The sequence below is a fragment of the Zeugodacus cucurbitae genome, chromosome 2 (genome assembly GCF_028554725.1).
Source record: "Zeugodacus cucurbitae isolate PBARC_wt_2022May chromosome 2, idZeuCucr1.2, whole genome shotgun sequence".
In the NCBI taxonomy this organism is placed as follows: Eukaryota; Metazoa; Arthropoda; class Insecta; order Diptera; family Tephritidae; genus Zeugodacus; species Zeugodacus cucurbitae.
This window is the reverse complement of record NC_071667.1, coordinates 34,295,282-34,310,842: the sequence shown is the minus strand read 5'-3', so window position 1 is coordinate 34,310,842 and position 15,561 is coordinate 34,295,282. Positions and strand designations below refer to the sequence as shown.

Sequence of the window (15,561 nt, the reverse complement as noted above, 5' to 3'; positions counted from 1 at the left end):
GATTTACGGTCCCTTAATTGGCAACGGCGAATACCGCAGAAGATGGAGTGATGAGCTGTATGTGTTGTTCGACGACATAGACATAGTCCAGCGAATAAAAAGACAGCGGTTACGCTGGCTGGGTCATGTTGTTCGAATGAATGAAAGTGCCCCAGCTCTGAAAGTTTTCGATGCAGTACCCGCTGGTGGAAGCCGAGGAAGAGGGAGACCTCCACTCCGGTGGAAGGACCAGGTGGAGAAGGACCTGTCTTCACTTGGTATTACCAATTGGCGCCAAACCGCCAAAAGGAGAGATGCGTGGCGCACTGTTGTGGACTCGGCTATAATCGCGTAAGCGGTTTCTACGCCAGTTAAGAAGAAGGTGGGCGATGCCACGTCCATTTTCCATTTTGTAAAAAAACTGAATGCAGCTTCTTTCATGCTATTTCTTCTGTAAAACTTAGTGTTTCCATCCAAATGGGCCCCTCTCTAGTGGGATCCTTTGTACCAAATTTGTGTTTCTTTATGTGTTTTCGGTTTTCGCCATTTTGTGGGCGTGGCAGTGGTCCGATTTTGCCCATTTTCGAAAGCAACCCTCTCATGGTCCCAAGGAACGTGTGTGCCAAGTTTCGTCAAGATGATCACTTTGGTATATATGACTCTATATCAAATTCTTTTAGTTTTAGGTGTTACAAACAACCGTTATGTGAACATAACTCTAATACTCTCTAATCAACTTTTGTTGTGAGAATATAAAAATATATCAACTTCGCTATAGATAACTACAATAGGCCAACGGAGGACTGAAGTCTGTTTCCGTCAAACTTTCCTGGGTCCATCGTATTAATACGTCATTGTCTTCGTCTAGTCACAAAATATAACGCCATTCCAGTATTCCATTGGTTTAGTAAAATCAACTATAACAAGTTTTCAATAGTAATAGATGCTATTGGCATATAGTGGTGGCTTTTTCTTGGCAACTTGCGATGAGTACTGAGGTAGATTCAACACTTTTCTCACTTGCTCATGGTTACAGTTGATGTCGTAATATTTTTTTTATTTTTCCCCAACTTTTTCATACAACTTTTTGGGGTTTTTATCTACTTATTATAATATTTAAGAACAAGTAAGGAAGGGCTAAGTTCGGGTGTAACCGAACATTTTATACTCTCGCAATTTATTTAACTTTATTAGTAATATATAACACACAATTTGACCCACATATTCGTCATATATATTGTATAAAGTCCATTGAAAGTTGGAAACCCTAATATTAGGTTAGAAGCACCGAGGTCCCCATGTTCGATATATGGGGCCTTGAAAACCTATGGTCCGATTTCGGCGATTTTTAGGATGGGGCTGCCACACTATAAACGTAGTATTTGTGCAAAGTTCTGCACCGATATTTTCACTAGTGCTTACTTTATATATTGTAAAGTAAACGAATCAGATCGTCTTCAAAGTTCTGGTATATAGGAAGTAGGCGTGGTTGTGAATCGATTTAACCTATTTTCACAACATATCACTGGGATGTAAGGAAACTATTACAAACCAAGTTTCATTGAAATCGGTCGAGTAGTTCCTGAGATATGGTTATTGACCCATAAGTTGGCGACGCCACGCCCATTTTCCATTTTGTAAAAAAATCTGAGTGCCGCTTCTATCTGCCATTTCTTATGTGAAATTTAGTGTTTCTGACGTTTTTCGTTAGTGAAAAAAAGAAACGACTATAGAAAGTTTGGTTTATATAGCTTTTTTGATTTGCGAGATAAATACAAAAAACCTATTTGAGGGCGGGGCCACGCCCACTTCTTCAAAAAAGTTACATCCAAATGTGCCCCTAATGCGATCCTGTGTTCCAAATTTTATTTTAATAACTTTTTTGTGGGCGTGGCAATGGACCGATTTTGCCCATTTTCGAAAGCAACCTCCTCAGGGTGCCAAGGAATATGTGTTCCAAGTTTCATTAAGATATCTTAATTTTTACTCAAGTTATCGCTTGCACGGACAGACGGACGGACAGACATCCATATTTCAAATCCACTCGTCATCCTGATCATTTATATATATATAACCCTATATCTAACTCTTTTATTTCTTGGTGACACAAACAACCGTTATGTGAACAAAACTATGATACTCTGTGCAACATGTCGCGAGAGTATAAAAATCCCAAAGTGAAACCTCTGAAAGTTTGTGTCCAGAGTTCTTCAAATGTAGTATATTTTAATTTTTTTGCCCCTGAATAATATTTTATATAGTCCTTAGCTTAATATTAAAAATTTTGTACATCTATTTTTTAAAATCTACAAATTCGATAAATTTCTCGTTAACTCATATATGCCAGAATATTCCCAGAAGAACATGTGTTGTTGTTTTTTTTTAAATGATGTCTCGTTCATTTCTCAGGAATCTCTATTCTACTTGTACATGCATTTTGCAATAAATTCATTGACAGTTGGTTTTTTGTTGTTTTTGCTTATTCGAGGTCTATCTTAGGTTTTTGTTTTATTTTTGTTGTTTTTTTTAACAAATTCTATTACTAGATATCTTATAATAATAATGTAACATAAAGATCATAAAAAACTAGACCTTTGTTATAGAAATTTCGTGTCAAAGTTGATTTTTTGTATCAATTTGCATTTTGCAAAGAATTAGTTGACTAACTTTTTTTAAATAAAGTATTTTTGCGAAGTAAATAACTAAAACTGTGGTTAAATCTATATTTTACAGTTTTTTGGCTTAGTTAGAGCGCTTTATATACACTGACTCATACTAAAAACGAACACCCCAAAAATATTTATTTTTTTAGCTTTGAATATATATAGAAAACAAGTAAGGAAGGGCTAAGTTCGGGTGTAACCGAACATTTTATACTCTCGCAATTTATTTAACTTTATTAGTAATATATAACACACAATTTGACCCGCATATTCGTCATATATATTGTATAAAGTCCATTGAAAGTTGGAAACCCCAATATTAGGTTAGAAGCACCGAGGTCCTCGTGTTCGATATATGGGGCCTTAAAAACCTATGGTCCGATTTCGGCGATTTTTAGAATGGGGCTGCCACACCTTAATATAGTAATTATGCAAAGTTCTGCACCGATATCTTCACTAGTGCTTACTTTATATATTGTAATGTAAACGATTCAGATCCACTTCAAAGTTCAGGTATATAGGAAGTAGGCGTGGTTGTGAACCGATTTGGCCTATTTTCACAACCTATCATTGAGATGTAAGGAAACTATTACAAACCAAGTTTCATTGAAATCGGTCGAGTAGTTCCTGAGATATGGTTTTTGATCCATAAGTGGGCGACGCCACGCCCATTTTCCATTTTGTAAAAAAATCTGAGTGCAGCTTCCATCTGCCATTTCTTATGTGAAATTTAGTATTTCTCATGTTTTTCGTTAGTGAGTTAACCCACTTTTAGTAATTTTCAACCTAACCTTTGTATGGGAGGTGGGCGTGGTTATTATCCGATTTCTTTCATTTTTATACTGTACTAAGAAGTGGCTAAACAGAACGACTGCAGAAAGTCTGGTTTATATAGCTCTATTGGTTTCCGAGATATGTACCAAAAACCAATTTGAGGACGGGACCACGCCCACCTCCCCAAAAAAATTACATCCAAATGTGCCCCTCCCTAATGGGATCCTATGTTCAAAATTTCATTTTCATAACTTTATTTTTGGCTTAGTTATGACACTGTATAGGTTTTCGGTTTCTGCCATTTTGTGGGCCCATTTTCGAAAGCAACCTCCTCAGAGTGCCAAGGAACATGTGTTCCAAGTTTCATTAAGATATCTTAATTTTTACTCAAGTTATCGCTTGCACGGACAGACGGACAGACGGACAGACATCCGGATTTCAAATCCACTCGTCATCCTGATCATTTATGTATATATAACCCCATATCTAACTCTTATATTTCTTGGTGACACAAACAACCGTTATGTGAACAAAACTATTATACTCTGTGCAACAGGTTGCGAGAGTATAACAAAGTACGCAACTTTTTTCAAAAATTCTTTTTTATTTTAAATAAGACATCTATTTTTTATTGAAAATAAAAAAACAACCAGAGGTTTTGCTATAACAACAACAAAAAGAACATATTTACATTTATTGCGCGTCCAATGCAACTCACACTTGAAATGGAACAGTTTGTAGAGTGAAGAAAAAAATAAGTTTGCTGGAGTTCAATATCTTGTAGATTTTCCTTTCTTATTTAAGATCTCATGGAGCCGACGTGGCATACTTTCCACAATTTTTGGCTCTATTCTTCTTTCACTGCTTTCCTTAACTCTGATTTTGTTTTAATTTTTCTTTTAGACAGTCTTCTTTTAAGTTCTGCCCATAAATGCTCTATGGGATTAATGTGGGGGTTTGAGCAGGTGTAGAAAGTACTCTTGGGCAATTATAGAGCAACCAATTTCTAGCATTCCAGGATTTATGTTTTGGGTCGTTGTCTTGGTAAAACATAAAACAATCACGAATACCAAGTTGTTTCGCGCTGAACATTTGCTTTCAAAATGTCTATATATCCTTTACCATCTAACATTTCGTCTACAAAATGCAGTTTTCCGACTCCATCCCCCGACATACAACTCCAAATCATCAGTGACCCACTCCCGAACCTCACTGTATTTTTATGTTTTTGTCGTCCAATTATTTACCGGACATTCTCCATACGAAACGTTTGCCGTCCGATCCAAAGATGTTAATTTTGGTTTCGTAAGTGAAAAGAACCTAAAATAATTGAAATTCACACAAAATTTCATTAATCAAGCTTTAAAAATTATTTACCTTACGTCAAAAATAATAGTCCTTATATTGATATCTCAGAGCAAATTCCATTCTTTCTTTTTGGTTTTTTGGTGATATCAGTGGTTTTCGACGAGGTATTCTGGCGATAAGTTTATTTTGTTTAAGCAATCTACGAACCGTTTCTGCACTTACTTCAACTTTCTTTTCTTCGTTTAGCTGTTTTTGTAACTCTACAACAGACATATGTATATGGGTTATTTTTAATTATACGCAACAAAAACCGTCGTCAATTTTTCGTTTTGTACATCGGTCAGGTACTTTATTATATAATGTACGGGTTTTGTACATCGGTCAGGTACTTTATTATATAATGTACGGGTTTTTTAAAGCCCTGAATAATGTTAAATACAGTAGATTTATTTTTGCCTACAATTTCAGCGATTTTCCTTATAGATTTATTGTTTTTGTAATTATTAACAATAATTTTCCTTTTTGCTATCGTAGTGCGAGGCATTTTTTTACTTTTAGTCACTGATAATCTTATTCTGTTGCCAGCTAAGAAACTACTAAAAGCATTATCACTTATGTGCTGAACACATAGAAGACGACAAACGACGAGCGACATCTGTCAAATATTAAAACACACGGGTTCTTATGGGCACAGATTTTTTGACAACAGCACGACTACGCGACAACAGTCTTGTAGTTTTCGTTGTCGCTAAATTAAAAATGTTTCTAATTTTGGCGACGACAATGGGCAGCTGTAAAGTTAAAAGTCATAACAAATATGACGTAATTTTGCCAGCAGAAACGTAAAATAGCTTTGATATAACATTTATAATAACAATCGATTATTTAAAACAAATAAATCGCCAATTTTTACATTTTTTGCACAAATAATTTCACTTCAATCTAAATATGTAAATTTTATTGAAGTGAAAGTACGGCAACAATGAAATTGCTGTTTCAAAATTTTCAAGACGCTGGCTTCAAAGCGACATTTGTGATCAGCCGTCGCTACGTCGTGTCGTGTCGTCGTCTTTGTGTTCAGCACTTTATAGTTCAGTTTTACGACAAAATAACGGTACTATGGCGCGACGCTAAACTGTATCATTTCAAGTGTGAGTTGCTTGAACGCGCAATAAATGTATGTACATAAATACATACATATGTTCTTTTTGTTGTTGTTAAAGCATAATCTTTGGTTGTTTTTTCTCCATTTCAATAAAAATAGATGTCTTATTTGAAATAAAAAAGAATTATAGAAAAAACTTGCATACTTTGTTTTCCATTTATATTCAAAGTTTAAAAAAATAATATTTTTGGGGTGTCCCATTTACAATGTGAGTCAGTGTATGTATTTTCAGTTCAGTCAAACAACCGTTTTGTGAACAAAATTATATTACTATCTTTGCAACATGTTGCGAGAGTATATCTCAGTATGGTGAAATCTTTACCCTATGTACTAGATAAATATTAAGTTTATATATAATTCACACCTCTGGTTCTATATATCGTATCTATTGATTATTTATAAAAATATATCAGCGTGCGATTAAATATTGTAAGTAAAGAAATGTATACGGATGTACCATCGACAATTAGTTGAATATTCGAATCATATCTAGAAATTCGGATCAGTTATTCATAGAGATAATTAATAAAATGTTTAGAACATCTTGCATATAAACGAATTTGGTGATATGCATACATATGTAACTGCTGCAATTGGTTTCTAAATTTTGTTTAGAAATAATTTAATTTGTGGCCTAATTATAACACTTTATGGTTTTTACTTAACGGCAAACAACCGTTAAGTTGAAATTACGAATTTTAAAAATTGAAAAGATAGCACAGTTATATAAATGAGACGCGCGAAGTGTCACATCTCACAAATGCACTAAGTAGCTTAGTGAACGAATGCCATGGTGTTTGAATGCATAGCTCAGAATACATATGTATGTAGATTGCATATCTCAGAATACATATGTAGATATGTGTTTTATATGTAGCTAAGAGCTTGCAAAAGAGAAATGTTATACATTAGTAACTTCTCTTTGGATACTGCGCACAAGCACAATTGTAGGCAAAGATTTTCTCTTCTCTTAGAATACTCAAAACTTCATTGACGAATACCGCTACTGCGAAATGCAGTTTAGCTACATGCATTTAGCGAAATGCATGTGAGTACATGAAGATCTCTTCATCTACGAAAATTGTTCTTGTGAAATTAACAAATGGAATGCTTGCTTTTTTCATTGGGATTGAAGGGATGCTGGCGATTATTTCAATTTCTCTGTATTTACTGCTAATATACATATGTACTTTTCAAACTTCTTGATATGTTGCTAATTTTATTTAAAATACAGTGGAACTTCTCTAATTCGAATCACCATAATCCACAAAAAAACTTCGAGTTAGATTGACTCCGAGTTATAGAAATTTCATTAAAACATAATTTTATAAATCATAGATTTATACACATTTTTAGTTATTTACTTCGCAAAAAGTTTTATGTAAATACATTAAAACATGTTTTCTGTAATTTTGTTTGCAGCACTTTGCTATTGCTTGGCTCTTGACGTCTGTATCTCATGCCTTTCTTAAAGTTCGATTTATGGAATGAAATTTGTATACAATTTGTTTCTATTACCAATTCAAGAATTCGAGTTATGGAGACCTTCGAGTTAAGAAAGTTTGAGTTATGGAAGTAAATTTGTATGAAATTTGCTTTCTAAACGCTATTACCAATTCTAAAGATCGAGTTTTGGAAGTTTCACTGTATCAAAAATTTTAAAATTTTAGTCACAATGTCCATGCGGCCATTCAGTCAAGCGACAATTTGAATTGAAATCCAGATATCTTAATAAAACTGCATGCGCGTTACAATTATCGATATGAGATTGTATTGTAGATAGTCAAAACCGGACAAATGCAAAAAATAAAATATAAGTTAAGACATTAGGTAAGTGGACGTGGTCACAGCTTAACATCCGTCTGTCCGGTCGGCAATTTGGTCAAGCGATAATATAATCTGGATATCCTAATATAACTTAGATCAAACTTATACCTTGATACTATGAGAAGTAGTTACACAATAAGGGATATAACAAAGCTACAATTTAAGTTATAAAATTCGGAATACATGATCTAGGTATGGAGGGGCATATGTGATTAATTGTTTGATAAACTGTCGAGAAAAAACCAAAGAGAGAGTTTTTTGAATCAATTTTCTAACTAATCGATATAGTTATGTGTATGATATCCGGCATATTTGGCAACGCACGGTCATATAAAATGACAGTCAAACGAATCGAACGATATGTGGAAATTTTACAACTTACAGCCCTATTATCATGCCCTCACAAAAATCACCACACTCAATATTGTGAAGTTTTTGAATTTTGTGATGATTACCTTATGCTGGGCAAAATTCAAAAGCTGAAATGCTCACAATTTCCTCAAACATCTGTGACGTGTGAAAGCAGCCATCACAACACAAAAACATCTGTGTTTGTTTTGTTTTACATCAATGTTTGAAAACAAATATGTAAATATTTGAGTGTTATAACTAGCATAGAGGAACTGTTTTATTTTGTTTTGAGAGATCCTTTGACTGAAGCATGGTGTGGCTGCAGACCTTGGCTTCGATGAAGTTTTAGAATATTCACAAGACACCGAAATTGTTATCGAAGAATTGGAAGGGTGTTAGAGTTAGAGAAAGCTATATCATGTCTTTATAATATACATCATTTTAAACATATAGTCATATACCAATGCTCCTACTACTAACAACATACATTTATAATTGCAATCTTTCTTTACCTCTACTATTTATCCTCTCATATGTATTCCTTCCATTTCGTTATTTACTCACTTGCAAACTGATCTTTCCAATAAGGACTTTCTCTGTAAACAACAACAATACACATGTTTACTCTCACTAGTTTTAAGCTCATTGTAATCTACTCTTAGTTCTAAGAATTGTAAATATGCATCATTTATAAAGTTACATTTGAAAAGAACGGACGTATTCTTATTGGCGCAGTCGGTCGCGAACTAAAAAGTTTAAATTTTTACGTAAAGTAATTTAATATTACTAAAAAACGTGATTTAAAGTGCAGAAAGTACTAAAAAACAAAACACACTAATTAAAAGAAGTGTGATGATTTTTCACGAAAAAGTTAATAATCTATTATAAATTATAAACATTTTTTGCAACTGCCTATAAGGTCATTTGAAGGCCAATTGTGCATACAACTACAAATACTTCGTCGGCTTAAAAAAAAAACAACATCTTCGGACTTTTTCCGGTTCAATTACCGTGATTTAAAGCTTTATCGAGCTTTGGGAAAAACGCAACATCTTCTTCGCCGTGCTTTAGAAAACAACAAAATTTGATCCAGGGTGAGTGACAAGAAGGTCACCTTCAAAAAAGAATAACAACAATTTTTCCTGGGTGAATGACAGGAAGATCACCTAAAAAAAAGCAAGCAACAGTAACTCCTTCGTCGAGCTTTCAAGGGAAAAAACAGCAACATCTTCATTGTACTTAAGACAAAACGTGACTTTGGATTGTAAAACCAGTGCAGGAAGTCAGTAAGGTTCATTGAACAGGTATTTATAAAAACAATTTTTCAACAACAACAACAAATCGCATTCGTTCAACATCTATTAACAGCTGCTGTAATTGAAATATTGCAACAACACCGCACACGCACGATACCTTTGATTGTTTAACAAATCAACAATTAAAATGAAAAACTTACATATTAATGCTAAATTTAAGCTTATATTAAGTAATCTTAGTAGTATTCCGCCATATGACGGTAATGGAAATTCTTCAAATCTTTTCCCGTTGATTTTAAATTTTACCCTATATAATTGTCAATACACATATAAGGAAACTTAGATTTATTGTAGACACGGGAATGAAAGTTGGTATAATAAATTCTTAGGTATGCATTACGTTTGTACGATCATATACGATCATTAAAAGTATTAGGCAGAAATATTTTAACAAGAAACCAGTATAGTTTTCCACTTTTTAAGGAATTTAATAAAAATAACTATTTTGTGAATTTTATAGAATATCCATTTCACAACTATTTCGACGGTATCATAGGGAATAATATTTTATTAGATTTAAATTCAATAATTGATTATAAAAAAAAAAACAATTAACAGACGATACAACAATGCCTATTTAATTTAATGAAGGAGAAGAGATTTTATAAATATCCGGTGGTACATCGCGCGGAGGTAGATCGACAGATAAAAGAAAGGTTAGCGCAAGAAATAATCGTACCCAGTAATAGTCGAAAGGCTTTCACCAGATTGAGGTACACCCTAATGATAGAGCAAAGACGGCGTTTTCAACAGCTGATGGTCATTTCGAATTTACGAGAATACCTTTTGGTCTCAAAACAGCACCTGCAACATTTCAGAGGCTTATTAATTATGTTTTAAGTGACCATATAAACAAGATTTGAATTGTCTACTTAGATGACATATTAATATTTTCCACCAGCTCTGATGAACATATTATATTATCTATTAAAAAATCTTCAACACTTTACGCGCTTCTAATTTAAAAATTCACTTGAACAAATCTCAATTCGCTGATTATACAACTAAGTTTTTGGGAAAAATTTTAAAACAAAAGATATTTAAATTTTTTTTTTTTATATGAAGTCCTGTTTCTTTATAAAAAACTAAGCTACCAACGAACAAAATCCATGGATAAATAGGAAAGTTGTACATGATCAAATAAATATATCCAAGTCGCGCAAAGTCAATGTATACGTATATGCGTAGGGTGACCACCTTTTCAAGATCTCATTTACGTACACAAAAATTTTTTTTTCTTGCCTCTTTCTATAATCATAGTTAGATTACTATAAGTTTATATTATGTTCAGTTTTTAATTAATGAAAAAAAACGGTGCTTGCAAATGCAATTTAATTTAATTTGATTTCAATTTATGGTCAAGTTATGGAGAAAGCAGTTTATTTTTCGATATCCAAACTCGTTTTTTGCATACAAATTTCAGCATACTTATTTTTGTTTTCGTCGATCTGATTGGCATTTTTGAATGCGTATTTTTCATTTGATGCAATTTCCTTCAACATTTTAGGTTGCATTTTTAAAAATTCAAAAAATTCCTTACAAGTCATTTTAATGTTGTATCGAACATATAAAAGATCTCGCAATGTTTCGATCTTTATTTGTGATTTTTCATCGTTCCAAATCTGATTGATCAGAGAAAATACTCGTTCAACGGTGGCTGATGTGCCTGGCAAGGAGAGAATATGTGATTCTGACCATTTGGTTGTATGGAACCTTCTTTTTGACGAAATGTTGAAAAATTTCAACCCAGCGTTGATCGGTGGCAGTGCCATTTTCTTCCCACGATTGGATTTTCTCTTCGGTTACGTATCTTTCCAAATACGTGAACTGATCGAATAAATCAGTATCGGATGATTCCAGATCAAAATGGATATTGGTTGCGATGTACTTCGCGGTGGTTTCGATAAACTTCCATTGCGGTGGTTGATCAAGCGCACACTAGGCAAAAATCATAAAATGGTCAAATTGTTCTTTCCACTTATCAATATATTTTATACATGATTCTAAGAAAGAAATGAATAAAATCTTTTTAATTGAAAATAAATCTAAATTAATATTCCAACCATAGAATTGACGTGAGAGATCTTGCATCTCTTCTTTTGACACTCTTTCGTCAACAGCAGAAATATGTTCCATTTCCTTTTGCACTGTAGCGGATAAAAATGCTTCTTTTTTCCGAGATTCGAGCGATTGGACAAAAGAATTGAGTGCATGCCTAACTTCCATTGCATTAATATTGTCGCTTTCCACTGCTTTTACTGTTCTGTTAAAAATAGATGCCTACATAAGAAATTAAAAAGAAAGTTATTGGTGCCTGACACATTTCATTCCCATTAACCGATACTTACTTGATCACGAAGGAAAAGCAGCCACATCTTAGCCCTTGGATCTTCAAAAAATAGTAGCAAAGAATTTGGGGTGTTGCGATCTCCCAAAAAATACTCCTTAAGACCATCAAAAATTCTTAATATTGAGTCGACTGATGACAACAAGCCTAGGAAACGAGTTTTGCTGTAACCTATCAGTTTTTTATATTCCACATCCACGGTTTCACAAAATTTTTTAAATTTTGCGACACGCACGGTGAACAAATAGAAATGTGAATAAATTTTGACTACAATGATCTCCACATCAAAAGGCATTTTGTCGCAAGCTTTTTTTAAAGTATTGTGAACAATATGCGCTGCACATCCAACGCCAATCAATCCAGGATAAAGCTGCTTCAGTTTGTAGAACACATTATTTGTGCCGGTTCGATTAACGTTGCCAAAATTACACGCCGCGTTATCTCCACAAAACGCAACTAGTTTCTTATTTATGTTCAATTTGTTCATAGCACTATTCAGCAAATTTACAATTATTTCGGAACTTTCTCCATGTGCATCTACCAAGTCTATAATTTTCACTTTGACGCCATCCTTTTCCGAAAAGAACTAATATCGGAAACATTTTTGTGCTGCCATGATTAGAGGCGTCCGTCAATATAGTGAAGAAATGACAGTCATTTAAGTCTTTCCGAAGCTCTTGCAATACGAACGGTGCGAACACTCCGGTTGCGATGGCTTCGCATTTCGTTCGCGCACAAGAAAATTTGGACATTGCGAAACAACTCCGAATGATTTTGGAAGCGCAATCGGCCGAGCGAAAACTGTGATTAGAACTTATCACATGAAATGCCCAAACGCCTACATACGCCGCGATATGGGCATCTGTTCCGGTCAAAGTTGAACTTTTTAAATATCTATTCAGTGTGTGGCTGGACGTGGCAGCGTGCAATGCATTTTGGTGATTTTTTGATTTAATATGCGACTCAATATCTCGGCGACCACTATGCATAATACTAAAACCCGTGTTGCACACTTCGCAAAGGACATCACCTTCGATCTTCGCTTTCTTAATAAACGAAAATTCTTCGCGCAATTTTTCGTTAAATATATTTTTGCCACGTTTTCGCAACATTTAAAAAAAATAATACAACGTACACACACAATAGCGTCGCTTCCCCAATATCACCTGTCAGCATAAGTTCCACAAATTGTTGGTAGAAAATACATGAATAAATGTAAATAAGAAGAGCTTTACCACATGTAATTTCTCTTTAACACGAACAAATACAATAAAAGCATTCCACAAACGGCGTTGCCATAATGGCGAGTTTAACATAGTTAAAGCTGGGTGAATATATTTAATTTGCATTAGGGGTATTCATTCCATCGTCACGGGTGGGACACAATTGTATAGAAATTTTTTGTTGTTTTAACGCAAATTACGTACATCAATATTCTCCGTTTCAATTTACGTACATTTTCGTGATTTTCGCTAAAGCTTCGGTACACGGTACATGGTTCCAAATTTACGTACTGTACGTGTCATTTACGTACAGGTCGTCAGCATATAGTTATATGCGTATGTAGTGTGTAAAGTAGGGGTGGGATATCTAGCTATGCGCTGTTTCTGTTAAGTAAAAAGTCAATTTTCATGTCGTTTTTAGTTTTTATAAACTCATTTATTTATATATTAGTAATATTTATTAAAACAATGTGTTATTTTTGTCTTAAGTTGATGTTCTTACATTATAGTCGAAATGATTATGTGTTTTGTTATGTCGTTTATTTAGTTTAGGATCGGTTTCTCTTAGGAGAAACTAACAGTAGTCACCCATCATACCGACGTCCCAGAAACCTTGGTATCGATTCTCAATTAATTTCATTTGCCATGCTCGTCACTTTCGTCTCCGAGATTTGCCGGAAAAAAACTTAAATGGGAATGCAGAAAATGAATTTTTAAAGACATATTTACGCCTGGAGAAAAAAGAAAATGTAAATAAGTAAATTATAAAATTTTATATAATTCAATTAAATAAGTTTTGAATAATCACCCATTTCTGCATAATTTTTGATTAGGTCACGCACTATCTTCTCGTAGTTTGGACTTTTGTGTTTACCGAGAAAAGAAGAAACGACCATTTCGAAGGGATCCCACGCTGCTGCCTCAACTGGTGACAATAGTCCTTTGAATTGGTCATTATTTATCAACTTTTTTATTTGAGGTCCATCAAATATACCTTCTTTTATCTTGGCCTGGGAAATATTTGGGAAAAAATTTTGCAAATAATTGAATGCTTTGCCTTCTCTAACGCTTTAACAAAATTTTTAATCTGGCCGAGCTTGATGTGCAATGGCGGAAGAATGATTTTTTCCTTCTTTACAAGTGGGACGTATTTGATATTATCCACACCAATTGTAAATTCAACTCTTTCCGGCCAATCCTTAATGCAATAGTGGTCTTTACGAGCTCGGCTATCCCATTTGCAGAGAAATCAGCAGTGTTTTGTGTTGCCACTTTGTAGACCGCATAACATTCCAACGACTTTAAGTTCGGCACATATTTTCCAATCATGCTCTTCATATTTGATGAATTTTAACAATTTCTCCATTACCTCGTATGTTTCCTTCATGTTTAATGCATGCGCGATCGAGATCGAGGGCTTGTTGTTGCCATTATGCAGTAATACGGCCTTCAAGCTCAGTTTATTGCTGTCTATGAACAATCGCCACTCCTCGGAATCATATGGTTGACCAAACTCTTTGAATAATTCTGGGATGTCTTTGCAATAGCATACATTGTCTTCCTTCGTATAGTGTTTGGCAAATGGTTCGTGACGATTTCTATAATATGTCACCTTAACATGGGGTGACACGAATTGAAATTGTTGCCTACAAGAGGCTTTTTCCTTGGATAATTCCAAATCTCTAATCCAATCGTTTAGTTGCGCTTCTGATAGAACGTTTCTCTATTTTTCCATTAAAAATTCATTACAACTTGATTTCCCATATTCAGATGATCCTTCATATACTGCTGTTGACAACGAAACTGGATACGCAACTTCAGCTGAATGTGGAACTGGCAATGAAACGGTAGGTACGTTAGCATAAATCACTTTTCTTGATTTTCCAAAGCCAAGTACTTTTGTCATACAAATATAACAATCTTCTGAGTGGCATGTAGGTTCTCGGCATATCATTGATACATTAAATTTCATGTATCGCCTGAAAAAGAAAAAAATTAAAAATTACTATGAAATAAAAAGAAGCATAGTTTTATAATTTTAATACGTACTTTGTTGATCCTGATTCCCATTGAACCAATATTATTCGACACAAGGAACACAAAATATTCGGAGTCCATGGTTTATCAATATTTTTAGGATCAATACCAAAATATTTTGAATATATAGATTGGATAAATAAATGAGTTTATAAAAACTAAACACGACATGAAAATTGACTTTTTACTTAACAGAAACAGCGCATAGCTAGATATCCCACCCCTAATTTACACACTACATACGCATATACGTATACATTGACTTTGCGCGACTTGTATATATTTATTTGATCATGTACAACTTTCCTATTTATCCATATATTATGTTCGTTGGTAGCTTAGTTTTTTCTAAAGAAACAGGACTTCATATAAAATAAAAAAAAAATTAAAAATATCTTTTGTTTTAAAATTTTTTTCTTGTCAAAGTTTATTTTTTTTAATTTTTTCATAACGAAGTGGTTAATCAATTTCTCAGAAATTATAAGGCCTATGGAAAAATGGAGTAGACAATATTTTTAGGAAATTTCATTCACTTTTATTTTCCATAATTTGCAGTAAGATTGCTCAACTG

General features: G+C 33.8%; 1 long non-coding RNA gene across 1 annotated transcript; it reads right to left on the bottom strand.

Moving 5' to 3' along the window:
* Positions 1 to 3,149: 3,149 nt before the first annotated feature.
* LOC105210708 (uncharacterized) lies at positions 3,150 to 14,335 on the bottom strand. The gene is made up of 3 exons (XR_008471071.1): positions 13,762 to 14,335; positions 11,447 to 13,684; positions 3,150 to 11,386 (listed from the first exon to the last, which is right to left on the bottom strand). It is a non-coding gene; the product is annotated as an uncharacterized LOC105210708 (long non-coding RNA).
* Positions 14,336 to 15,561: the final 1,226 nt, after the last annotated feature.